This window comes from Brienomyrus brachyistius, chromosome 2 (assembly GCF_023856365.1).
Source record: "Brienomyrus brachyistius isolate T26 chromosome 2, BBRACH_0.4, whole genome shotgun sequence".
NCBI lineage: Eukaryota > Metazoa > Chordata > Actinopteri > Osteoglossiformes > Mormyridae > Brienomyrus > Brienomyrus brachyistius.
The window spans coordinates 35429457-35455622 of record NC_064534.1 but is presented as its reverse complement, the minus strand read 5'-3'; the positions used below and the strand labels follow the sequence as shown (position 1 = coordinate 35455622).

General features: G+C 44.4%; 1 protein-coding gene, 17 non-coding genes and 5 pseudogenes across 19 annotated transcripts in view; all 23 read right to left on the bottom strand.

Annotated features, from left to right (window-relative positions):
* LOC125715571 (uncharacterized) overlaps window positions 1-26166 on the bottom strand; it is a 277458-nt gene that overhangs the window by 21751 nt on the left and 229541 nt on the right. The gene's annotated exons all lie outside the window — the stretch shown is intronic.
* LOC125737200 (5S ribosomal RNA) lies at window positions 81-199 on the bottom strand. The gene has a single exon (XR_007396467.1). It is a non-coding gene; the product is annotated as a 5S ribosomal RNA (ribosomal RNA).
* Window positions 1279-1397, bottom strand: LOC125735203 (5S ribosomal RNA). The gene has a single exon (XR_007394502.1). It is a non-coding gene; the product is annotated as a 5S ribosomal RNA (ribosomal RNA).
* On the bottom strand, window positions 2487-2605 carry LOC125734965 (5S ribosomal RNA). The gene has a single exon (XR_007394266.1). It is a non-coding gene; the product is annotated as a 5S ribosomal RNA (ribosomal RNA).
* LOC125731440 (5S ribosomal RNA) lies at window positions 3684-3802 on the bottom strand. Its single transcript, XR_007391618.1, has one exon. It is a non-coding gene; the product is annotated as a 5S ribosomal RNA (ribosomal RNA).
* LOC125737199 (5S ribosomal RNA) lies at window positions 4925-5043 on the bottom strand. Its single transcript, XR_007396466.1, has one exon. It is a non-coding gene; the product is annotated as a 5S ribosomal RNA (ribosomal RNA).
* Window positions 6125-6243, bottom strand: LOC125731429 (5S ribosomal RNA). Its single transcript, XR_007391617.1, has one exon. It is a non-coding gene; the product is annotated as a 5S ribosomal RNA (ribosomal RNA).
* Window positions 7368-7486, bottom strand: LOC125737198 (5S ribosomal RNA). Its single transcript, XR_007396465.1, has one exon. It is a non-coding gene; the product is annotated as a 5S ribosomal RNA (ribosomal RNA).
* LOC125733626 (5S ribosomal RNA) lies at window positions 8572-8690 on the bottom strand. The gene has a single exon (XR_007392965.1). It is a non-coding gene; the product is annotated as a 5S ribosomal RNA (ribosomal RNA).
* LOC125736156 (5S ribosomal RNA) lies at window positions 9766-9884 on the bottom strand. The gene has a single exon (XR_007395439.1). It is a non-coding gene; the product is annotated as a 5S ribosomal RNA (ribosomal RNA).
* LOC125734603 (5S ribosomal RNA) lies at window positions 10961-11079 on the bottom strand. The gene has a single exon (XR_007393908.1). It is a non-coding gene; the product is annotated as a 5S ribosomal RNA (ribosomal RNA).
* On the bottom strand, window positions 12156-12274 carry LOC125731834 (5S ribosomal RNA; annotated as a pseudogene).
* Window positions 13356-13474, bottom strand: LOC125737089 (5S ribosomal RNA). Its single transcript, XR_007396355.1, has one exon. It is a non-coding gene; the product is annotated as a 5S ribosomal RNA (ribosomal RNA).
* On the bottom strand, window positions 14556-14674 carry LOC125735111 (5S ribosomal RNA). Its single transcript, XR_007394410.1, has one exon. It is a non-coding gene; the product is annotated as a 5S ribosomal RNA (ribosomal RNA).
* LOC125730861 (5S ribosomal RNA) lies at window positions 15749-15867 on the bottom strand. Its single transcript, XR_007391150.1, has one exon. It is a non-coding gene; the product is annotated as a 5S ribosomal RNA (ribosomal RNA).
* Window positions 16946-17064, bottom strand: LOC125736770 (5S ribosomal RNA). Its single transcript, XR_007396039.1, has one exon. It is a non-coding gene; the product is annotated as a 5S ribosomal RNA (ribosomal RNA).
* Window positions 18139-18257, bottom strand: LOC125730860 (5S ribosomal RNA). The gene has a single exon (XR_007391148.1). It is a non-coding gene; the product is annotated as a 5S ribosomal RNA (ribosomal RNA).
* On the bottom strand, window positions 19334-19452 carry LOC125731596 (5S ribosomal RNA; annotated as a pseudogene).
* Window positions 20532-20650, bottom strand: LOC125737009 (5S ribosomal RNA). Its single transcript, XR_007396276.1, has one exon. It is a non-coding gene; the product is annotated as a 5S ribosomal RNA (ribosomal RNA).
* LOC125732080 (5S ribosomal RNA) lies at window positions 21727-21835 on the bottom strand (annotated as a pseudogene).
* LOC125732075 (5S ribosomal RNA) lies at window positions 22912-23020 on the bottom strand (annotated as a pseudogene).
* LOC125732017 (5S ribosomal RNA) lies at window positions 24092-24210 on the bottom strand (annotated as a pseudogene).
* LOC125736366 (5S ribosomal RNA) lies at window positions 25288-25406 on the bottom strand. The gene has a single exon (XR_007395646.1). It is a non-coding gene; the product is annotated as a 5S ribosomal RNA (ribosomal RNA).

The following is a 26166-nucleotide window of genomic DNA, read 5'->3' as shown; positions in this document are numbered from 1 at the left end:
AATAGTAAAATGGAAGGGGAGTGATAGATTTAAATTAATCGTGAAGTGGAGCGCCCCCTGTATAAAGTAAAAGTGAGAAACGCTTACAGCACCTGGCATTCCCAGGTGGTCTCCCATCCAAGTACAAACCAGACCCTACACTGCTTAGCTTCCGAGATCAGACGAGATCGGGCGTGTTCAGGGTGGTATGGCCGTAAGTGAGAGATGCTACCCAAAACAGCCCTTTTGCATTACACGCCTCTATACAAGCCAGTTGGTCCCATTGGATCCTACTAATGTTCTTTTTTTTTTTTTTATCTGACTCACACTGCAGCCCCACCATCCAATCGGCAGCGCCGGACCCACACCAAACATTCACCAAACTACTCAGCCGGCAGCCTACCACAATTATTCCATTCTTTCCGCATCCGCACACTTCCTTCTTTTTAACTCCTTTTCACTACCGCACAGGTTAATCGCCGCACGTCCCCCGCCGGCAAACATTACTCCTTTGCCTACTGCATGCAGGCTTCTCTTAACGACCCTCTGTTATCAACTCCGCTAACAGCCACAAAATCTCCGCCGCACGAAGCCCACTGGTAGCTGCTGAATCACATGCTTCCCCAAAACGTCGCGCTGTCAGAACACTGGGAGCTACACACACCAACAAGTCCATACTGCAGGCTGCAGCCAGAACAATTTTCTACATTCAAACATCGATGGCCTCTTCTCTCTAAAAATTCACCAGACCGCTTCTACCACCAGCAAAGAAGTTTCCATCCCTAATTCCTCTGTGATTCCCACTAACCTAAACATTAAGCTGGCATTGAAGGGTGTGAATTACCCCGGCCAATCTCTTCTTTTAAATACAGCTTTTAGCAAGTTTTGAAAGGAGAAGAGCAGAACTTGCTATGCCAATAATATCGAGTCTTCTGTGGCGAAGTGGTTTTTGCATAGAAAACAAAGCGGTCAGTTGAAGAGGAATAATATCAGTACTTTGTTTAAAACTGTGTGTAAAAAGCTGTCTCTTTATCATTAACAATAAGTTGTAAAACGTGAATGGGGAGTGACAGTCTTCAAGTTTGTGAGAAGATCGCGCCCTGGTGGAATAAAGGCACGAACAGCTTACAGCACCTAGAATTACCAGGAAGTATTTAGAGTAAAACGGTTTCTAAAAGCTGCCTTTATGAATGAGAGAAAAAAATATATATATATATAAAATAGTAAAATGGAAGGGGAGTGATAGATTTAAATTAATCGTGAAGTGGAGCGCCCCCTGTATAAAGTAAAAGTGAGAAAAGCTTACAGCACCTGGTATTCCCAGGTGGTCTCCCATCCAAGTACTAACCAGACCCTACCCTGCTTAGCTTCCGAGATCAGACGACATCGGGCGTGTTCAGGGTGGTATGGCCGTAAGCGAGAGATGTTACCAAAAACAGCCCTTTTGCATTACACGCGTCTATACATGCCAGTTAGTCCCATTGGATCCTACTCCTCTTTTTTTTTTTTTTATCTGACTCACACTGCAGCCCCACCATCCAATCGGCAGCGCCGGACCCACACCAAACATTCACCAAACTACTCAGCCGGCAGCCTACCACAATTATTCCATTCTTTCCGCATCCGCACACTTCCTTCTTTTTAACTCCTTTTCACTACCGCACAGGTTAATCGCCGCACGTCCCCCGCCGGCAAACATTACTCCTTTGCCTACTGCATGTAGGCTTCTCTTAACGACCCTCTGTTATCAACTCCGCTAACAGCCACAAAATCTCCGCCGCACGAAGCCCACTGGTAGCTGCTGAATCACATGCTTCCCCAAAACGTCGCGCTGTCAGAACACTGGGAGCTACACACACCAACAAGTCCATACTGCAGGCTGCAGCCAGAACAATTTTCTACATTCAAACATCGACGGCCTCTTCTCTCTAAAAATTCACCAGACCGCTTCTACCACCAGCAAAGAAGTTTCCATCCCTAATTCCTCTGTGATTCCCACTAACCTAAACATTAAGCTGGCATTGAAGGGTGTGAATTACCCCGGCCAATCTGTTCTTTTAAATACAGCTTTTAGCAAGTTTTGAAAGGAGAAGAGCAGAACTTGCTATGCCAATAATATCGAGTCTTCTGTGGCGAAGTGGTTTTTGCATAGAAAACAAAGCGGTCAGTTGAAGAGGAATAATATCAGTACTTTGTTTAAATCTGTGTGTAAAAAGCTGTCTCTTTATCATTAACAATAAGTTGTAAAACGTGAATGGGGAGTGACAGTCTTCAAGTTTGTGAGAAGATCGCGCCCTGGTGGAATAAAGGCACGAACAGCTTACAGCACCTAGAATTACCAGGAAGTATTTAGAGTAAAACGGTTTCTAAAAGCTGCCTTTAGGAATGAGAGAAAAAAAAAAAAAATATATATATATATATATATAAAATAGTAAAATGGAAGGGGAGTGATAGATTTAAATTAATCGTGAAGTGGAGTGCCCCCTGTATAAAGTAAAAGTGATAAAGGCTTACAGCACTTGGTATTCCCAGGAGGTCTCCCATCCAAGTACTAACCAGACCCGACCCTGCTTGGCTTCCGAGATCAGACGAGATCGGGCGTGTTCAGGGTGGTATGGCCGTAAGCGAGAGATGCTACCAAAAACAGCCCTTTTGCATTACACGCGTCTATACATGCCAGTTAGTCCCATTGGATCCTACTCCTGGTTTTTTTTTTTTTATCTGACTCACACTGCAGCCCCACCATCCAATCGGCAGCGCCGGACCCACACCAAACATTCACCAAACTACTCAGCCGGCAGCCTACCACAATTATTTCATTCTTTCCGCATCCGCACACTTCCTTCTTTTTAACTCCTTTTCACTACCGCACAGGTTAATCGCCGCACGTCCCCCGCCGGCAAACATTACTCCTTTGCCTACTGCATGCAGGCTTCTCTTAACGACCCTCTGTTATCAACTCCGCTAACAGCCACAAAATCTCCGCCGCACGAAGCCCACTGGTAGCTGCTGAATCACATGCTTCCCCAAAACGTCGCGCTGTCAGAACACTGGGAGCTACACACACCAACAAGTCCATACTGCAGGCTGCAGCCAGAACTATTTTCTACATTCAAACATCGACGGCCTCTTCTCTCTAAAAATTCACCAGACCGCTTCTACCACCAGCAAAGAAGTTTCCATCCCTAATTCCTCTGTGATTCCCACTAACCTAAACATTAAGCTGGCATTGAAGGGTGTGAATTACCCCGGCCAATCTCTTCTTTTAAATACAGCTTTTAGCAAGTTTTGAAAGGAGAAGAGCAGAACTTGCTATGCCAATAATATCGAGTCTTCTGTGGCGAAGTGGTTTTTGCATAGAAAACAAAGCGGTCAGTTGAAGAGGAATAATATCAGTACTTTGTTTAAAACTGTGTGTAAAAAGCTGTCTCTTTATCATTAACAATAAGTTGTAAAACGTGAATGGGGAGTGACAGTCTTCAAGTTTGTGAGAAGATCGCGCCCTGGTGGAATAAAGGCACGAACAGCTTACAGCACCTAGAATTACCAGGAAGTATTTAGAGTAAAACGGTTTCTAAAAGCTGCCTTTAGGAATGAGAGAAAAAAAAAAATATATATATATAAAATAGTAAAATGGAAGGGGAGTGATAGATTTAAATTAATCGTGAAGTGGAGCGCCCCCTGTATAAAGTAAAAGTGAGAAAAGCTTACAGCACCTGGTATTCCCAGGAGGTCTCCCATCCAAGTACTAACCAGACCCTACCCTGCTTGACTTCCGAGATCAGACGAGATCGGGCGTGTTCAGGGTGGTATGGCCGTAAGCGAGAGATGCTACCAAAAACAGCCCTTTTGCATTACACGCGTCTATACATGCCAGTTAGTCCCATTGGATCCTACTCCTGGTTTTTTTTTTTTTTTATCTGACTCACACTGCAGCCCCACCATCCAATCGGCAGCGCCGGACCCACACCAAACATTCACCAAACTACTCAGCCGGCAGCCTACCACAATTATTCCATTCTTTCCGCATCCACACACTTCCTTCTTTTTAACTCCTTTTCACTACCGCACAGGTTAATCGCCGCACGTCCCCCGCCGGCAAACATTACTCCTTTGCCTACTACATGCAGGCTTCTCTTAACGACCCTCTGTTATCAACTCCGCTAACAGCCACAAAATCTCCGCCGCACGAAGCCCACTGGTAGCTGCTGAATCACATGCTTCCCCAAAACGTCGCGCTGTCAGAACACTGGGAGCTACACACACCAACAAGTCCATACTGCAGGCTGCAGCCAGAACTATTTTCTACATTCAAACATCGACGGCCTCTTCTCTCTAAAAATTCACCAGACCGCTTCTACCACCAGCAAAGAAGTTTCCATCCCTAATTCCTCTGTGATTCCCACTAACCTAAACATTAAGCTGGCATTGAAGGGTGTGAATTACCCCGGCCAATCTGTTCTTTTAAATACAGCTTTTAGCAAGTTTTGAAAGGAGAAGAGCAGAACTTGCTATGCCAATAATATCGAGTCTTCTGTGGCGAAGTGGTTTTTGCATAGAAAACAAAGCGGTCAGTTGAAGAGGAATAATATCAGTACTTTGTTTAAAACTGTGTGTAAAAAGCTGTCTCTTTATCATTAACAATAAGTTGTAAAACGTGAATGGGGAGTGACAGTCTTCAAGTTTGTGAGAAGATCGCGCCCTGGTGGAATAAAGGCACGAACAGCTTACAGCACCTAGAATTACCAGGAAGTATTTAGAGTAAAACGGTTTCTAAAAGCTGCCTTTATGAATGAGAGAAAAAAAAAAAAAAAAAAAAAAAAAAAAAAATATATATATATATATATATATATATATATATGTAAAATAGTAAAATGGAAGGGGAGTGATAGATTTAAATTAATCGTGAAGTGGAGCGCCCCCTGTATAAAGTAAAAGTGAGAAACGCTTACAGCACCTGGCATTCCCAGGTGGTCTCCCATCCAAGTACAAACCAGACCCTACACTGCTTAGCTTCCGAGATCAGACGAGATCGGGCGTGTTCAGGGTGGTATGGCCGTAAGTGAGAGATGCTACCCAAAACAGCCCTTTTGCATTACACGCCTCTATACATGCCAGTTGGTCCCATTGGATCCTACTAATGTTCTTTTTTTTTTTTTTATCTGACTCACACTGCAGCCCCACCATCCAATCGGCAGCGCCGGACCCACACCAAACATTCACCAAACTACTCAGCCGGCAGCCTACCACAATTATTCCATTCTTTCCGCATCCGCACACTTCCTTCTTTTTCACTCCTTTTCACTACCGCACAGGTTAATCGCCGCACGTCCCCCGCCGGCAAACATTACTCCTTTGCCTACTGCATGTAGGCTTCTCTTAACGACCCTCTGTTATCAACTCCGCTAACAGCCACAAAATCTCCGCCGCACGAAGCCCACTGGTAGCTGCTGAATCACATGCTTCCCCAAAACGTCGCGCTGTCAGAACACTGGGAGCTACACACACCAACAAGTCCATACTGCAGGCTGCAGCCAGAACAATTTTCTACATTCAAACATCGACGGCCTCTTCTCTCTAAAAATTCACCAGACCGCTTCTACCACCAGCAAAGAAGTTTCCATCCCTAATTCCTCTGTGATTCCCACTAACCTAAACATTAAGCTGGCATTGAAGGGTGTGAATTACCCCGGCCAATCTGTTCTTTTAAATACAGCTTTTAGCAAGTTTTGAAAGGAGAAGAGCAGAACTTGCTATGCCAATAATATCGAGTCTTCTGTGGCGAAGTGGTTTTTGCATAGAAAACAAAGCGGTCAGTTGAAGAGGAATAATATCAGTACTTTGTTTAAAACTGTGTGTAAAAAGCTGTCTCTTTATCATTAACAATAAGTTGTAAAACGTGAATGGGGAGTGACAGTCTTCAAGTTTGTGAGAAGATCGCGCCCTGGTGGAATAAAGGCACGAACAGCTTACAGCACCTAGAATTACCAGGAAGTATTTAGAGTAAAACGGTTTCTAAAAGCTGCCTTTAGGAATGAGAGAAAAAAAAAAATATATATATATAAAATAGTAAAATGGAAGGGGAGTGATAGATTTAAATTAATCGTGAAGTGGAGCGCCCCCTGTATAAAGTAAAAGTGAGAAAAGCTTACAGCACCTGGTATTCCCAGGAGGTCTCCCATCCAAGTACTAACCAGACCCTACCCTGCTTGACTTCCGAGATCAGACGAGATCGGGCGTGTTCAGGGTGGTATGGCCGTAAGCGAGAGATGCTACCAAAAACAGCCCTTTTGCATTACACGCGTCTATACATGCCAGTTAGTCCCATTGGATCCTACTCCTGGTTTTTTTTTTTTTTTATCTGACTCACACTGCAGCCCCACCATCCAATCGGCAGCGCCGGACCCACACCAAACATTCACCAAACTACTCAGCCGGCAGCCTACCACAATTATTCCATTCTTTCCGCATCCACACACTTCCTTCTTTTTAACTCCTTTTCACTACCGCACAGGTTAATCGCCGCACGTCCCCCGCCGGCAAACATTACTCCTTTGCCTACTACATGCAGGCTTCTCTTAACGACCCTCTGTTATCAACTCCGCTAACAGCCACAAAATCTCCGCCGCACGAAGCCCACTGGTAGCTGCTGAATCACATGCTTCCCCAAAACGTCGCGCTGTCAGAACACTGGGAGCTACACACACCAACAAGTCCATACTGCAGGCTGCAGCCAGAACTATTTTCTACATTCAAACATCGACGGCCTCTTCTCTCTAAAAATTCACCAGACCGCTTCTACCACCAGCAAAGAAGTTTCCATCCCTAATTCCTCTGTGATTCCCACTAACCTAAACATTAAGCTGGCATTGAAGGGTGTGAATTACCCCGGCCAATCTGTTCTTTTAAATACAGCTTTTAGCAAGTTTTGAAAGGAGAAGAGCAGAACTTGCTATGCCAATAATATCGAGTCTTCTGTGGCGAAGTGGTTTTTGCATAGAAAACAAAGCGGTCAGTTGAAGAGGAATAATATCAGTACTTTGTTTAAAACTGTGTGTAAAAAGCTGTCTCTTTATCATTAACAATAAGTTGTAAAACGTGAATGGGGAGTGACAGTCTTCAAGTTTGTGAGAAGATCGCGCCCTGGTGGAATAAAGGCACGAACAGCTTACAGCACCTAGAATTACCAGGAAGTATTTAGAGTAAAACGGTTTCTAAAAGCTGCCTTTATGAATGAGAGAAAAAAAAAAAAAAAAAAAAAAAAAAAAAAATATATATATATATATATATATATATATATATATGTAAAATAGTAAAATGGAAGGGGAGTGATAGATTTAAATTAATCGTGAAGTGGAGCGCCCCCTGTATAAAGTAAAAGTGAGAAACGCTTACAGCACCTGGCATTCCCAGGTGGTCTCCCATCCAAGTACAAACCAGACCCTACACTGCTTAGCTTCCGAGATCAGACGAGATCGGGCGTGTTCAGGGTGGTATGGCCGTAAGTGAGAGATGCTACCCAAAACAGCCCTTTTGCATTACACGCCTCTATACATGCCAGTTGGTCCCATTGGATCCTACTAATGTTCTTTTTTTTTTTTTTATCTGACTCACACTGCAGCCCCACCATCCAATCGGCAGCGCCGGACCCACACCAAACATTCACCAAACTACTCAGCCGGCAGCCTACCACAATTATTCCATTCTTTCCGCATCCGCACACTTCCTTCTTTTTAACTCCTTTTCACTACCGCACAGGTTAATCGCCGCACGTCCCCCGCCGGCAAACATTACTCCTTTGCCTACTGCATGCAGGCTTCTCTTAACGACCCTCTGTTATCAACTCCGCTAACAGCCACAAAATCTCCGCCGCACGAAGCCCACTGGTAGCTGCTGAATCACATGCTTCCCCAAAACGTCGCGCTGTCAGAACACTGGGAGCTACACACACCAACAAGTCCATACTGCAGGCTGCAGCCAGAACTATTTTCTACATTCAAACATCGACGGCCTCTTCTCTCTAAAAATTCACCAGACCGCTTCTACCACCAGCAAAGAAGTTTCCATCCCTAATTCCTCTGTGATTCCCACTAACCTAAACATTAAGCTGGCATTGAAGGGTGTGAATTACCCCGGCCAATCTCTTCTTTTAAATACAGCTTTTAGCAAGTTTTGAAAGGAGAAGAGCAGAACTTGCTATGCCAATAATATCGAGTCTTCTGTGGCGAAGTGGTTTTTGCATAGAAAACAAAGCGGTCAGTTGAAGAGGAATAATATCAGTACTTTGTTTAAAACTGTGTGTAAAAAGCTGTCTCTTTATCATTAACAATAAGTTGTAAAACGTGAATGGGGAGTGACAGTCTTCAAGTTTGTGAGAAGATCGCGCCCTGGTGGAATAAAGGCACGAACAGCTTACAGCACCTAGAATTACCAGGAAGTATTTAGAGTAAAACGGTTTCTAAAAGCTGCCTTTAGGAATGAGAGAGAAAAAAATATATATATATATATATAAAATAGTAAAATGGAAGGGGAGTGATAGATTTAAATTAATCGTGAAGTGGAGCGCCCCCTGTATAAAGTAAAAGTGAGAAAAGTTTACAGCACCTGGTATTCCCAGGAGGTCTCCCATCCAAGTACTAACCAGACCCTACCCTGCTTGACTTCCGAGATCAGACGAGATCGGGCGTGTTCAGGGTGGTATGGCCGTAAGCGAGAGATGCTACCAAAAACAGCCCTTTTGCATTACACGCGTCTATACATGCCAGTTAGTCCCATTGGATCCTACTCCTGGTTTTTTTTTTTTTTATCTGACTCACACTGCAGCCCCACCATCCAATCGGCAGCGCCGGACCCACACCAAACATTCACCAAACTACTCAGCCGGCAGCCTACCACAATTATTCCATTCTTTCCGCATCCACACACTTCCTTCTTTTTAACTCCTTTTCACTACCGCACAGGTTAATCGCCGCACGTCCCCCGCCGGCAAACATTACTCCTTTGCCTACTACATGCAGGCTTCTCTTAACGACCCTCTGTTATCAACTCCGCTAACAGCCACAAAATCTCCGCCGCACGAAGCCCACTGGTAGCTGCTGAATCACATGCTTCCCCAAAACGTCGCGCTGTCAGAACACTGGGAGCTACACACACCAACATGTCCATACTGCAGGCTGCAGCCAGAACTATTTTCTACATTCAAACATCGACGGCCTCTTCTCTCTAAAAATTCACCAGACCGCTTCTACCACCAGCAAAGAAGTTTCCATCCCTAATTCCTCTGTGATTCCCACTAACCTAAACATTAAGCTGGCATTGAAGGGTGTGAATTACCCCGGCCAATCTGTTCTTTTAAATACAGCTTTTAGCAAGTTTTGAAAGGAGAAGAGCAGAACTTGCAATGCCAATAATATCGAGTCTTCTGTGGCGAAGTGGTTTTTGCATAGAAAACAAAGCGGTCAGTTGAAGAGGAATAATATCAGTACTTTGTTTAAAACTGTGTGTAAAAAGCTGTCTCTTTATCATTAACAATAAGTTGTAAAACGTGAATGGGGAGTGACAGTCTTCAAGTTTGTGAGAAGATCGCGCCCTGGTGGAATAAAGGCACGAACAGCTTACAGCACCTAGAATTACCAGGAAGTATTTAGAGTAAAACGGTGTGTAAAAGCTGCCTTTATGAATGAGAGAAAAAAAAATATATATATAAAATAGTAAAATGGAAGGGGAGTGATAGATTTAAATTAATCGTGAAGTGGAGCGCCCCCTGTATAAAGTAAAAGTGAGAAAAGCTTACAGCACCTGGTATTCGCAGGTGGTCTCCCATCCAAGTACTAACCAGAACCTACCCTGCTTAGCTTCCAAGATCAGACGAGATCGGGCGTGTTCAGGGTGGTATGGCCGTAAGCGAAAGATGCTACCAAAAACAGCCCTTTTGCATTACACGCGTCTATACATGCCAGTTAGTCCCATTGGATCCTACTCCTGGTTTTTTTTTTTTTTTATCTGACTCACACTGCAGCACCACCATCCAATCGGCAGCGCCGGACCCACACCAAACATTCACCAAACTACTCAGCCGGCAGCCTACCACAATTATTCCATTCTTTCCGCATCCGCACACTTCCTTCTTTTTAACTCCTTTTCACTACCGCACAGGTTAATCGCTGCACGTCCCCCGCCGGCAAACATTACTCCTTTGCCTACCTCTTGCAGGCTTCTCTTAACAACCCTCTGTTATCAACTCCGCTAACAGCCACAAAATCTCTGCCGCACGAAGCCCACTGGTAGCTGTTGAATCACATGCTTCCCCAAAATGTCGCGCTGTCAGAACACTGGGAGCTACACACACCAACAAGTCCATACTGCAGGCTGCAGCCAGAACTATTTTCTACATTCAAACATCGACGGCCTCTTCTCTCTAAAAATTCACCAGACCGCTTCTACCACCAGCAAAGAAGTTTCCATCCCTAATTCCTCTGTGATTCCCACTAACCTAAACATTAAGCTGGAATTGAAGGGTGTGAATTACCCCGGCCAATCTGTTCTTTTAAATACAGCTTTTAGCAAGTTTTGAAAGGAGAAGAGCAGAACTTGCTATGCCAATAATATCGAGTCTTCTGTGGCGAAGTGGTTTTTGCATAGAAAACAAAGCGGTCAGTTGAAGAGGAATAATATCAGTACTTTGTTTAAAACTGTGTGTAAAAAGCTGTCTCTTTATCATTAACAATAAGTTGTAAAACGTGAATGGGGAGTGACAGTCTTCAAGTTTGTGATTAGATCGCGCCCTGGTGGAATAAAGGCACGAACAGCTTACAGCACCTAGAATTACCAGGAAGTATTTAGAGTAAAACGGTGTGTAAAAGCTGCCTTTATGAATGAGAGAAAAAAAAATATATATATAAAATAGTAAAATGGAAGGGGAGTGATAGATTTAAATTAATCGTGAAGTGGAGCGCCCCCTGTATAAAGTAAAAGTGAGAAAAGCTTACAGCACCTGGTATTCCCAGGTGGTCTCCCATCCAAGTACTAACCAAAACCTACCCTGCTTAGCTTCCGAGATCAGACGAGATCGGGCGTGTTCAGGGTGGTATGGCCGTAAGCGAACGATGCTACCAAAAACAGCCCTTTTGCATTACACGCGTCTATACATGCCAATTAGTCCCATTGGATCCTACTCCTGGTTTTTTTTTTTTTTATCTGACTCACACTGCAGCCCCACCATCCAATCGGCAGCGCCGGACCCACACCAAACATTCACCAAACTACTCAGCCGGCAGCCTACCACAATTATTCCATTCTTTCCGCATCCGCACACTTCCTTCTTTTTAACTCCTTTTCACTACCGCACAGGTTAATCGCCACACGTCCCCCGCCGGCAAACATTACTCCTTTGCCTACTGCATGCAGGCTTCTCTTAACGACCCTCTGTTATCAACTCCGCTAACAGCCACAAAATCTCCGCCGCACGAAGCCCACTGGTAGCAGCTGAATCACATGCTTCCCCAAAACGTCGCGCTGTCAGAACACTGGGAGCTACACACACCAACAAGTCCATACTGCAGGCTGCAGCCAGAACAATTTTCTACATTCAAACATCGACGGCCTCTTCTCTCTAAAAATTCACCAGACCGCTTCTACCACCAGCAAAGAAGTTTCCATCCCTAATTCCTCTGTGATTCCCACTAACCTAAACATTAAGCTGGCATTGAAGGGTGTGAATTACCCCGGCCAATCTGTTCTTTTAAATACAGCTTTTAGCAAGTTTTGAAAGGAGAAGAGCAGAACTTGCTATGCCAATAATATCGAGTCTTCTGTGGCGAAGTGGTTTTTGCATAGAAAAGAAAGCGGTCAGTTGAAGAGGAATAATATCAGTACTTTGTTTAAAACTGTGTGTAAAAAGCTGTCTCTTTATCATTAACAATAAGTTGTAATACGTGAATGCTGAGTGACAGTCTTCAAGTTTGTGAGAAGATCGCGCCCTGGTGGAATAAAGGCACGAAGAGCTTACAGCACCTAGAATTACCAGGCAGTATTTAGAGTAAAACGGTGTGTAAAAGCTGCCTTTATGAAAGAGAGAAAATAAAAATATATATATAAAATAGTAAAACGTAAGGGGAGTGATAGATTTAAATTAATCGTGAAGTGGAGTGCCCCCTGTATAAAGTAAAAGTGAGAAAAGCTTACAGCACCTGGTATTCCCAGAAGGTCTCCCATCCAAGTACTAACCAGACCATACCCCGCTTAGCTTCCAAGATAAGACGAGATCGGGCGTGTTCAGGGTGGTATGGCCGTGAGCGAGAAAAACTACCAAAAACAGCCCTTTTGCATTACACGCCTCTATACATGCCAGTTAGTCCCATTGGATCCTACTCCTGTTTTTTTTTTGTTTTTTTATCTGACTCACACTGCAGCCCCACCATCCAATCGGCAGTGCCTGAACCACACCAAACATTCACCAAACTACTCAGCCGGCAGCCTACCACAATTATTCCATTCTTTCCGCATCCACACACTTCCTTCTCTTTAACTCCTTTTCACTACCGCACAGGTTAATCGCCGCACGTCCCCCGCCGGCAAACATTACTCCTTTGCCTACCGCATGCAGGCTTCTCTTAATGACCTTCTGTTATCAACTCCGCTAACAGCCACAAAATCTCCGCCGCACGAAGCCCACTGGTAGCTGCTGAATCACATGCTTCCCCAAAACGTCGCGCTGTCAGAACACTGGGAGCTACACACACCAACAAGTCCATACTGCAGGCTGCAGCCAGAACAATTTTCTACATTCAAACATCGACGGCCTCTTCTCTCTAAAAATTCACCAGACCGCTTCTACCACCAACAAAGAAGTTTCCATCCCTAATTCCTCTGTGATTCCCACTAACCTAAACATTAATCTGGCATTGAAGGGTGTGAATTACCCTGGCCAACCTGCTCTTTTAAATACAGCTTTTAGCAAGTTTTGAAAGGAGGAGAAGAGCAGACCTTGCTATACCAACAATATCAAGTCTTCTGTGGCGAAGTGGTTTTTGCATAGAAAACAAAGTGGTGAGTTGAAGAGGAATTATATCAGTACTTTGTTTAAAACTGTGTGAAAAAAAGCTGTCTCTTTATTATTAACAATAAGTTGTAAAACGTGAATGTGGAGTGACAGTCTTCAAGTTTGTGAGAAGATCCCGCCCTGGTGGAATAAAGGCACGAACAGCTTACAGCACCTAGAATTACCAGTCAGTATTTAGAGTAAAACGGTGTGTAAAGGCTGCCTTTATGAATAAGAGAAAAAATATATATATATAAAATAGTAAAATGGAAGGGGAGTGATAGATTTAAATTAATCGTGAAGTGGAGCGCCCCCTGTATAAAGTAAAAGTGAGAAAAGCTTACAGCACCTGGTATTCCCAGGTGGTCTCCCATCCAAGTACTAACCAGACCCTACCCTGCTTAGCTTCCAAGATCAGACAAGATCGGACGTGTTCAGGGTGGTATGGCCATAAGCGAGAGACGCTACCAAAAACAGCCCTTTTGCATTACACGCGTCTATACATGCCAGTTGGTCCCATTGGATCCTACTCCTGGTTATTTTATTTTTTTTTTTTATCTGACTCACACTGCAGCACCACCATCCAATCGGCAGCGCCAGACCCACACCAAACATTCACCAAACTACTCAGCCGGCAGCCTACCACAATTATTCCATTCTTTCCGCATCCGCACACTTCCTTCTCTTTAACTCCTTTTCACTACCGCACAGGTTAATCGCCGCACGTCCCCCGCCGGCAAACATTACTCATTTGCCTACCGCATGCAGGCTTCTCTTAACGACCCTCTGTAATCAACTCCGCTAACAGCCACAAAATCTCCGCCGCACGAAGCCCACTGGTAGCTGCTGAATCACATGCTTCCCCAAAACGTTGCGCTGTCAGAACACTGGAAGCTACACACACCAACAAGTCCATACTGCAGGCTGCAGCCAGAACAATTTTCTACATCCAAACATCGACGGCCTCTTCTCTCTAAAAATTCACCAGACCGCTTCTACCACCAGCGAAGAAGTTTCCATCCCTAATTCCTCTGTGATTCCCACTAACCTAAACATTAAGCTGGCATTGAAGGGTGTGAATTACCCCGGCCAATCTGTTCTTTTAAATACAGCTTTTAGCAAGTTTTGAAAGGAGAAGAGCAGAACTTGCTATGCCAATAATATCGAGTCTTCTGTGGCGAAGTGGTTTTTGCATAGAAAACAAAGCGGTCAGTTGAAGAGGAATAATATCAGTACTTTGTTTAAAACTGTGTGTAAAAAGCTGTCTCTTTATCATTAACAATAAGTTGTAAAACGTGAATGGGGAGTGACAGTCTTCAAGTTTGTCAGAAGATCGCGCCCTGGTGGAATAAAGGCACGAACAGCTTACAGCACCTAGAATTACCAGGAAGTATTTAGAGTAAAACGGTTTCTAAAAGCTGGCTTCATGAAAGAGAGAAAAAAATATATATATATAAAATAGTAAAATGGAAGGGGAGTGCTAGATTTAAATTAATCGTGAAGTGGAGCGCCCCCTGTATAAAGTAAAAGTGAGAAAAGCTTACAGCACCTGGTATTCCCAGGAGGTCTCCCATCCAAGTACTAACCAGACCCTACCCTGATTGGCTTCCGAGATCCGATGAGATCGGGCGTGTTCAGGGTGGTATGGCCATAAGCGAGAGACGCTACCAAAAACAGCCCTTTTGCATTACACGCGTCTATACATGCCAGTTAGTCCCATTGGATCCTGCTCCTGGTTTTTTTTTTTTTTATCTGACTCACACTGCAGCACCACCATCCAATCGGCAGCGCCGGACCCACACCAAACATTCACCAAACTACTCAGCCGGCAGCCTACCACAATTATTCCATTCTTTCCGCATCCGCACACTTCCTTCTTTTTAACTCCTTTTCACTACCGCACAGGTTAATCGCCGCACGTCCCCCGCCGGCAAACATTACTCCTTTGCCTACTGCATGCAGGCTTCTCTTAACGACCCTCTGTTATCAACTCCGCTAACAGCCACAAAATCTCCGCCGCACGAAGCTCACTGGTAGCTGCTGAATCACATGCTTCCCCAAAACGTTGCGCTGTCAGAACACTGGGAGCTACACACACCAACAAGTCCATACTGCAGGCTGCAGCCAGAACAATTTTCTACATTCAAACATCGACGGCCTCTTCTCTCTAAAAATTCACCAGACCGCTTCTACCACCAGCAAAGAAGTTTCCATCCCTAATTCCTCTGTGATTCCCACTAACCTAAACATTAAGCTGGCATTGAAGGGTGTGAATTACCCCGGCCAATCTGTTCTTTTAAATAGAGCTTTTAGCAAGTTTTGAAAGGAGAAGAGCAGAACTTGCTATGCCAATAATATCGAGTCTTCTGTGGCAAAGTGGTTTTTGCATAGAAAACAAAGCGGTCAGTTGAAGAGGAATAATATCAGTACTTTGTTTAAAACTGTGAGTAAAAAGCTGTCTCTTTATCATTAACAATAAGTTGTAAAACGTGAATGTGGAGTGACAGTCTTCAAGTTTGTGAGAAGATCGCGCCCTGGTGGAATAAAGGCACGAACAGCTTACAGCACCTAGAATTACCAGGCAGTATTTAGAGTAAAACGGTGTGTAAAGGCTGCCTTTATGAATGAGAGAAAAAAAATATATATATAAAATAGTAAAATGGAAGGGGAGTGATAGATTTAAATTAATCGTGAAGTGGAGTGCCCCCTGTATAAAGTAAAAGTGAGAAAAGCTTACAGCACATGGTATTCCCAGGCAGTCTCCCATCCAAGTACTAACCACACCCTACCCCACTTAGCTTCCAAGATCAGACGAGATCGGGCGTGTTCAGGGTGGTATGGCCATAAGCGAGAGATGCTACCAAAAACAGCCCTTTTGCATTACACGCCTCTATACATGCCAGTTGGTCCCATTGGATCCTACTAATGTTCTTTTTTTTTTTTTTTATCTGACTCACACTGCAGCCCCACCATCCAATCGGCAGCGCCGGACCCACACCAAACATTCACCAAACTACTCAGCCGGCAGCCTACCACAATTATTCCATTCTTTCCGCATTCGCACACTTCCTTCTTTTTAACTCCTTTTCACTACCGCACAGGTTAATCGCCGCACGTCCCCCGCCGGCAAACATTACTCCTTTGCCTACTGCATGCAGGCTTCTCTTAACGACCCTCTGTTATCAACTCCGCTAACAGCCACAAAATCTCCGCCGCACCAAGCCCACTGGTAGCTGCTGAATCACATGCTTCCCCAAAACGTCGCGCTGTCAGAACACTGGGAGCTACACACACCAACAAGTCCATACTGCAGGCTGCAGCCAGAACAATTTTCTACATTCAAACATCGACGGCCTCTTCTCTCTAAAAATTCACCAGACCGCTTCTACCACCAGCAAAGAAGTTTCCATCCCTAATTCCTCTGTGATTCCCACTAACCTAAACATTAAGCTGGCATTGAAGGGTGTGAATTACCCCGGCCAATCTGTTCTTTTAAATACAGCTTTTAGCAAGTTTTGAAAGGAGAAGAGCAGAACTTGCTATGCCAATAATATCGAGTCTTCTGTGGCGAAGTGGTTTTTGCATAGAAAACAAAGCGGTCAGTTGAAGAGGAATAATATCAGTACTTTGTTTAAAACTGTGTGTAAAAAGCTGTCTCTTTATCATTAACAATAAGTTGTAAAACGTGAATGGGGAGTGACAGTCTTCAAGTTTGTCAGAAGATCGCGCCCTGGTGGAATAAAGGCACGAACAGCTTACAGCACCTAGAATTACCAGGAAGTATTTAGAGTAAAACGGTTTCTAAAAGCTGGCTTCATGAAAGAGAGAAAAAAATATATATATATAAAATAGTAAAATGGAAGGGGAGTGCTAGATTTAAATTAATCGTGAAGTGGAGCGCCCCCTGTATAAAGTAAAAGTGAGAAAAGCTTACAGCACCTGGTATTCCCAGGAGGTCTCCCATCCAAGTACTAACCAGACCCTACCCTGATTGGCTTCCGAGATCCGATGAGATCGTGCGTGTTCAGGGTGGTATGGCCATAAGCGAGAGACGCTACCAAAAACAGCCCTTTTGCATTACACGCGTCTATACATGCCAGTTAGTCCCATTGGATCCTGCTCCTGGTTTTTTTTTTTTTTATCTGACTCACACTGCAGCACCACCATCCAATCGGCAGCGCCGGACCCACACCAAACATTCACCAAACTACTCAGCCGGCAGCCTACCACAATTATTCCATTCTTTCCGCATCCGCACACTTCCTTCTTTTTAACTCCTTTTCACTACCGCACAGGTTAATCGCCGCACGTCCCCCGCCGGCAAACATTACTCCTTTGCCTACTGCATGCAGGCTTCTCTTAACGACCCTCTGTTATCAACTCCGCTAACAGCCACAAAATCTCCGCCGCACGAAGCTCACTGGTAGCTGCTGAATCACATGCTTCCCCAAAACGTTGCGCTGTCAGAACACTGGGAGCTACACACACCAACAAGTCCATACTGCAGGCTGCAGCCAGAACAATTTTCTACATTCAAACATCGACGGCCTCTTCTCTCTAAAAATTCACCAGACCGCTTCTACCACCAGCAAAGAAGTTTCCATCCCTAATTCCTCTGTGATTCCCACTAACCTAAACATTAAGCTGGCATTGAAGGGTGTGAATTACCCCGGCCAATCTGTTCTTTTAAATAGAGCTTTTAGCAAGTTTTGAAAGGAGAAGAGCAGAACTTGCTATGCCAATAATATCGAGTCTTCTGTGGCAAAGTGGTTTTTGCATAGAAAACAAAGCGGTCAGTTGAAGAGGAATAATATCAGTACTTTGTTTAAAACTGTGAGTAAAAAGCTGTCTCTTTATCATTAACAATAAGTTGTAAAACGTGAATGTGGAGTGACAGTCTTCAAGTTTGTGAGAAGATCGCGCCCTGGTGGAATAAAGGCACGAACAGCTTACAGCACCTAGAATTACCAGGCAGTATTTAGAGTAAAACGGTGTGTAAAGGCTGCCTTTATGAATGAGAGAAAAAAAATATATATATAAAATAGTAAAATGGAAGGGGAGTGATAGATTTAAATTAATCGTGAAGTGGAGTGCCCCCTGTATAAAGTAAAAGTGAGAAAAGCTTACAGCACATGGTATTCCCAGGCAGTCTCCCATCCAAGTACTAACCACACCCTACCCCACTTAGCTTCCAAGATCAGACGAGATCGGGCGTGTTCAGGGTGGTATGGCCATAAGCGAGAGATGCTTCCAAAAACAGCCCTTTTGCATTACACGCCTCTATACATGCCAGTTGGTCCCATTGGATCCTACTAATGTTCTTTTTTTTTTTTTTTATCTGACTCACACTGCAGCCCCACCATCCAATCGGCAGCGCCGGACCCACACCAAACATTCACCAAACTACTCAGCCGGCAGCCTACCACAATTATTCCATTCTTTCCGCATTCGCACACTTCCTTCTTTTTAACTCCTTTTCACTACCGCACAGGTTAATCGCCGCACGTCCCCCGCCGGCAAACATTACTCCTTTGCCTACTGCATGCAGGCTTCTCTTAACGACCCTCTGTTATCAACTCCGCTAACAGCCACAAAATCTCCGCCGCACCAAGCCCACTGGTAGCTGCTGAATCACATGCTTCCCCAAAACGTCGCGCTGTCAGAACACTGGGAGCTACACACACCAACAAGTCCATACTGCAGGCTGCAGCCAGAACAATTTTCTACATTCAAACATCGACGGCCTCTTCTCTCTAAAAATTCACCAGACCGCTTCTACCACCAGCAAAGAAGTTTCCATCCCTAATTCCTCTGTGATTCCCACTAACCTAAACATTAAGCTGGCATTGAAGGGTGTGAATTACCCCGGCCAATCTGTTCTTTTAAATACAGCTTTTAGCAAGTTTTGAAAGGAGAAGAGCAGAACTTGCTATGCCAATAATATCGAGTCTTCTGTGGCAAAGTGGTTTTTGCATAGAAAACAAAGCGGTCAGTTGAAGAGGAATAATATCAGTACTTTGTTTAAAACTGTGTGTAAAAAGCTGTCTCTTTATCATTAACAATAAGTTGTAAAACGTGAATGTGGAGTGACAGTCTTCAAGTTTGTGAGAAGATCGCGCCCTGGTGGAATAAAGGCACGAACAGCTTACAGCACCTAGAATTACCAGGCAGTATTTAGAGTAAAACGGTGTGTAAAGCCTGCCTTTATGAATGAGAGAAAAAAATATATATATAAAATAGTAAAATGGAAGGGGAGTGATAGATTTAAATTAATCGTGAAGTGGAGCGCCCCCTGTATAAAGTAAAAGTGAGAAAAGCTTACAGAACCTGGTATTCCCAGGTGGTCTCCCCTCCAAGTACTAACCAGACTCTACCCTGCTTAGCTTCCGAGATCAGACAAGATCGGGCGTGTTCAGGGTGGTATGGCCATAAGCGAGAAACGCTACCAAAAACAGCCCTTTTGCATTACACGCGTCTATACATGCCAGTTGGTCCCATTGGATCCTACTCCTGGTTTTTTTTTTTTTTTTTTTATCTGACTCACACTGCAGCACCACCATCCAATCGGCAGCGCCAGACCCACACCAAACATTCACCAAACTACTCAGCCGGCAGCCTACCACAATTATTCCATTCTTTCCGCATCCGCACACTTCCTTCTCTTTAACTCCTTTTCACTACCGCACAGGTTAATCGCCGCACGTCCCCCGCCGGCAAACATTTCTCATTTGCCTACCGCATGCAGGCTTCTCTTAACGACCCTCTGTAATCAACTCCGCTAACAGCCACAAAATCTCCGCCGCACGAAGCCCACTGGTAGCTGCTGAATCACATGCTTCCCCAAAACGTTGCGCTGTCAGAACACTGGGAGCTACACACACCAACAAGTCCATACTGCAGGCTGCAGCCAGAACAATTTTCTACATCCAAACATCGACGGCCTCTTCTCTCTAAAAATTCACCAGACCGCTTCTACCACCAGCGAAGAAGTTTCAATCCCTAAGTCCTCTGTGATTCCCACTAACCTAAACATTAAGCTGGCATTGAAGGGTGTGAATTACCCCGGCCAATCTGTTCTTTTAAATACAGCTTTTAGCAAGTTTTGAAAGGAGAAGAGCAGAACTTGCTATGCCAATAATATCGAGTCTTCTGTGGCGAAGTGGTTTTTGCATAGAAAACAAAGCGGTCAGTTGAAGAGGAATAATATCAGTGCTTTGTTTAAAACTGTGTGTAAAAAGCTGTCTCTTTATCATTAACAATAAGTTGTAAAACGTGAATGGGGAGTGACAGTCTTCAAGTTTGTGAGAAGATCGCGCCCTGGTGGAATAAAGGCACGAACAGCTTACAGCACCTAGAATTACCAGGCAGTATTTAGAGTAAAACGGTGTGTAAAAGCTGCCTTTATGAATGAGAGAAAAAAAAAATATATATAAAATAGTAAAACGTAAGGGGAGTGATAGATTTAAATTAATCGTGAAGTGGAGTGCCCCCTGTATAAAGTAAAAGTGAGAAAAGCTTACAGCACCTGGTATTCCCAGGAGGTCTCCCATCCAAGTACTAACCAGACCCTACCCTGATTGGCTTCCGAGATCGGATGAGATCGGGCGTGTTCAGGCTGGCATGGCCATAAGCGAGAGACGCTACCAAAAACAGCCCTTTTGCATTACACGCCTCTATACATGCCAGTTGGTCCCATTGGATCCTACTAATGTTTTTTTTTTTTTTTTTTATCTGACTCACACTGCAGCCCCACCATCCAATCGGCAGCGCCGGACCCACACCAAACATTCACCAAACTACTCAGCCGGCAGCCTACCACAATTATTCCATTCTTTCCGCATCCGCACACTTCCTTCTCTTTAACTCCTTTTCACTACCGCACAGGTTAATCGCCGCACGTCCCCTCCAGCAAACATTACTCCTTTGCCTACTGCATGCAGGCTTCTCTTAACGACCCTCTGTTATCAACTCCGCTAACAGCCACAAAATCTCCGCCGCACGAAGCCCACTGGTAGCTGCTGAATCACATGCTTCCCCAAAACGTTGCGCTGTCAGAACACTGGGAGCTACACACACTAACAAGTCCATACTGCAGGCTGCAGCCAGAACAATTTTCTACATTCAAACATCGACGGCCTCTTCTCTCTAAAAATTCACCAGACCGCTTCTACCACCAGCAAAGAAGTTTCCATCCCTAATTACTCTGTGATTCCCACTAACCTAAACATTAAGCTGGCATTGAAGGGTGTGAATTACCCCGGCCAATCTGTTCTTTTAAATACAGCTTTTAGCAAGTTTTGAAAGGAGAAGAGCAGAACTTGCTATGCCAATAATATCGAGTCTTCTGTGGCGAAGTGGTTTTTGCATAGAAAACAAAGCGGTCAGTTGAAGAGGAATAATATCAGTACTTTGTTTAAAACTGTGTGTAAAAAGCTGTCGCTTTATCATTAACAATAAGTTGTAAAACGTGAATGGGGAGTGACAGTCTTCAAGTTTGTGAGAAGATCGCGCCCTGGTGGAATAAAGGCACGAACAGCTTACAGCACCTAGAATTACCAGGAAGTATTTAGAGTAAAACGGTTTCTAAAAGCTGGCTTTATGAAAGAGATAAAAAATATATATATATAAAATAGTAAAATGGAAGGGGAGTGCTAGATTTAAATTAATCGTGAAGTGGAGCGCCCCCTGTATAAAGTAAAAGTGAGAAAAGCTTACAGCACCTGGTATTCCCAAGTAGTCTCCCATCCAAGTACTAACCAAACCCTACCCTGCTTAGCTTCCAAGATCAGGCGTGTTCAGGGTGGTATGGCCATAAGCGAGAGACGCTACTAAAACCAGCCCTTTTGCATTAAACGCCTCTATACATGCCAGTTAGTCACATTGGATCCTACTCCTGTTTTTTTTGTTTTTTATCTGACTCACACTGCAGCACCACCATCCAATCGGCAGTGCCGGACCCACACCAAACATTCACCAAACTACTCAGCCGGCAGCCTACCACAATTATTCCATTCTTTCCGCATCCGCACACTTCCTTCTCTTTAACTCCTTTTCACTACCGCACAGGTTAATCGCCGCACGTCCCCCGCCGGCAAACATTACTCCTTTGCCTACCGCATGCAGGCTTCTCTTAACGACTCTCTGTTATCAACTCCGCTAACAGCCACAAAATCTCCGCCGCACGAAGCCCATTGGTAGCTGCTGAATAACATGCTTCCCCAAAACGTCGCGCTGTCAGAACACTGGGAGCTACACACACGAACAAGTCCATACTGCAGGCTGCAGCCAGAACAATTTTCTACATTCAAACATCGACGGCCTCTTCTCTCTAAAAATTCACCAGACCGCTTCTACCACCAGCAAAGAAGTTTCCATCCCTAATTCCTCTGTGATTCCCACTAACCTAAACAATAAGCTGGCATTGAAGGGTGTGAATCACCCCGGCCAATCTGTTCTTTTAAATACAGCTTTTAGCAAGTTTTGAAAGGAGAAGAGCAGAACTTGCTATGCCAATAATATCGAGTCTTCTGTGGCGAAGTGGTTTTTGCATAGAAAACAAAGCGGTCAGTTGAAGAGGAATAATATCAGTACTTTGTTTAAAACTGTGTGTAAAAAGCTGTCTCTTTATCATTAACAATAAGTTGTAAAACGTGAATGGGGAGTGACAGTCTTCAAGTTTGTGAGAAGATCGCGCCCTGGTGGAATAAAGGCACGAACAGCTTACAGCACCTAGAATTACCAGGAAGTATTTAGAGTAAAACGGTTTCTAAAAGCTGGCTTTATGAAAGAGATAAAAAATATATATATATATAAAATAGTAAAATGGAAGGGGAGTGCTAGATTTAAATTAATCGTGAAGTGGAGCGCCCCCTGTATAAAGTAAAAGTGAGAAAAGCTTACAGCACCTGGTATTCCCAGGCAGTCTCCCATCCAAGTACTAACCAAACCCTACCCTGCTTAGCTTCCAAGATCAGGCGTGTTCAGGGTGGTATGGCCATAAGCGAGAGACGCTACTAAAACCAGCCCTTTTGCATTAAACGCCTCTATACATGCCAGTTAGTCACATTGGATCCTACTCCTGTTTTTTTTGTTTTTTATCTGACTCACACTGCAGCACCACCATCCAATCGGCAGTGCCGGACCCACACCAAACATTCACCAAACTACTCAGCCGGCAGCCTACCACAATTATTCCATTCTTTCCGCATCCGCACACTTCCTTCTCTTTAACTCCTTTTCACTACCGCACAGGTTAATCGCCGCACGTCCCCCGCCGGCAAACATTACTCCTTTGCCTACCGCATGCAGGCTTCTCTTAACGACTCTCTGTTATCAACTCCGCTAACAGCCACAAAATCTCCGCCGCACGAAGCCCACTGGTAGCTGCTGAATAACATGCTTCCCCAAAACGTCGCGCTGTCAGAACACTGGGAGCTACACACACCAACAAGTCCATACTGCAGGCTGCAGCCAGAACAATTTTCTACATTCAAACATCGACGGCCTCTTCTCTCTAAAAATTCACCAGACCGCTTCTACCACCAGCAAAGAAGTTTCCATCCCTAATTCCTCTGTGATTCCCACTAACCTAAACATTAAGCTGGCATTGAAGGGTGTGAATTACCCCGGCCAATCTGTTCTTTTAAATACAGCTTTTAGCAAGTTTTGAAAGGAGAAGAGCAGAACTTGCTATGCCAATAATATCGAGTCTTCTGTGGCGAAGTGGTTTTTGCATAGAAAACAAAGCGGTCAGTTGAAGAGGAATAATATCAGTACTTTGTTTAAAACTGTGTGTAAAAAGCTGTCTCTTTATCATTAACAATAAGTTGTAAAACGTGAATGGGGAGTGACAGTCTTCAAGTTTGTGAGAAGATCGTGCCCTGGTGGAATAAAGGCACGAACAGCTTACAGCACCTAGAATTACCAGGCAGTATTTAGAGTAAAACGTGTGTAAAAGCTGCCTTTATGAATGAGAGAAAAAAGAAATATATAAAATAGTAAAATGGAAGGGGAGTGATAGATTTAAATTAATCGTGAGGTGGAGTGCCCCCTGTATTAAGTAAAAGTGAGAAAAGCTTTCCGCACGTGGTATTCCCAGGCAGTCTCCCATCCAAGTACTAACCAGACCTTACCCCGCTTAGCTTCCGAGATCAGACGAGATCGGGCGTGTTCAGGGTGGTATGGCCGTGAGCGAGAAAAACTACCAAAAACAGCCCTTTTGCATTACACGCCTCTATACATGCCAGTTAGTCCCATTGGATCCTACTCCTGTTTTTTTTTTGTTTTTTTATCTGACTCACACTGCAGCCCCACCATCCAATCGGCAGTGCCGGAACCACACCAAACATTCACCAAACTACTCAGCCGGCAGCCTACCACAATTATTCCATTCTTTCCGCATCCACACACTTCCTTCTCTTTAACTCCTTTTCACTACCGCACAGGTTAATCGCCGCACGTCCCCCGCCGGCAAACATTACTCCTTTGCCTACCGCATGCAGGCTTCTCTTAATGACCTTCTGTTATCAACTCCGCTAACAGCCACAAAATCTCCGCCGCACGAAGCCCACTGGTAGCTGCTGAATCACATGCTTCCCCAAAACGTCGCGCTGTCAGAACACTGGGAGCTACACACACCAACAAGTCCATACTGCAGGCTGCAGCCAGAACAATTTTCTACATTCAAACATCGACGGCCTCTTCTCTCTAAAAATTCACCAGACCGCTTCTACCACCAACAAAGAAGTTTCCATCCCTAATTCCTCTGTGATTCCCACTAACCTAAACATTAAGCTGGCATTGAAGTGTGTGAATTACCATGGCCAACCTGCTCTTTTAAATACAGCTTTTAGCAAGTTTTGAAAGGAGGAGAAGAGCAGACCTTGCTATGCCAATAATATCGAGTCTTTTGTGGTGAAGTGGTTTTTGCATAGAAAACAAAGCGGTGAGTTGAAGAGGAATTATATCAGTACTTTGTTTAAAACTGTGTGTAAAAAGCTGTCTCTTTATCATTAACAATAAGTTGTAAAACGTGAATGGGGAGTGACAGTCTTCAAGTTTGTGAGAAGATCGCGCCCTGGTGGAATAAAGGCACGAACAGCTTACAGCAGCTATAATTACCAGGCAGTATTTAGAGTAAAACGTGTGTAAAAGCTGCCTTTATGAATGAGAGAAAAAAGAAATATATAAAATAGTAAAATGGAAGGGGAGTGATAGATTTAAATTAATCGTGAGGTGGAGTGCCCCCTGTATAAAGTAAAAGTGAGAAAAGCTTACAGCACGTGGTATTCCCAGGAAGTCTCCCATCCAAGTACTAACCAGACCCTACCCTGCTTGGCTTCCGAGATCGGATGAGATCGGGCGTGTTCAGGGTGGTATGGCCATAAGCGAGAGACGCGACCAAAAACAGCCCTTTTGCATTACACGCGTCTATACATGCCAGTTAGTCCCATTGGATCCTACTCCTGGTTTTTTTTTTTTTTTTAACTGACTCACACTGCAGCACCACCATCCAATCGGCAGCGCCGGACCCACACCAAACATTCACCAAACTACTCAGCCGGCAGCCTACCACAATTATTCCATTCTTTCCGCATCCGCACACTTCCTTCTTTTTAACGCCTTTTCACTACCGCACAGGTTAATCGCCGCACGTCCCCCGCCGGCAAACATTACTCCTTTGCCTACTGCATGCAGGCTTCTCTTAACGACCCTCTGTTATCAACTCCGCTAACAGCCACAAAATCTCCGCCGCACGAAGCCCACTGGTAGCTGCTGAATCACATGCTTCCCCAAAACGTCGCGCTGTCAGAACACTGGGAGCTACACACACCAACAAGTCCATACTGCAGGCTGCAGCCAGAACAATTTTCTACATTCAAACATCGACGGCCTCTTCTCTCTAAAAATTCACCAGACCGCTTCTACCACCAGCAAAGAAGTTTCCATCCCTAATTCCTCTGTGATTCCCACTAACCTAAACATTAAGCTGGCATTGAAGGGTGTGAATTACCCCGGCCAATCTCTTCTTTTAAATACAGCTTTTAGCAAGTTTTGAAAGGAGAAGAGCAGAACTTGCTATGCCAATAATATCGAGTCTTCTGTGGCGAAGTGGTTTTTGCATAGAAAACAAAGCGGTCAGTTGAAGA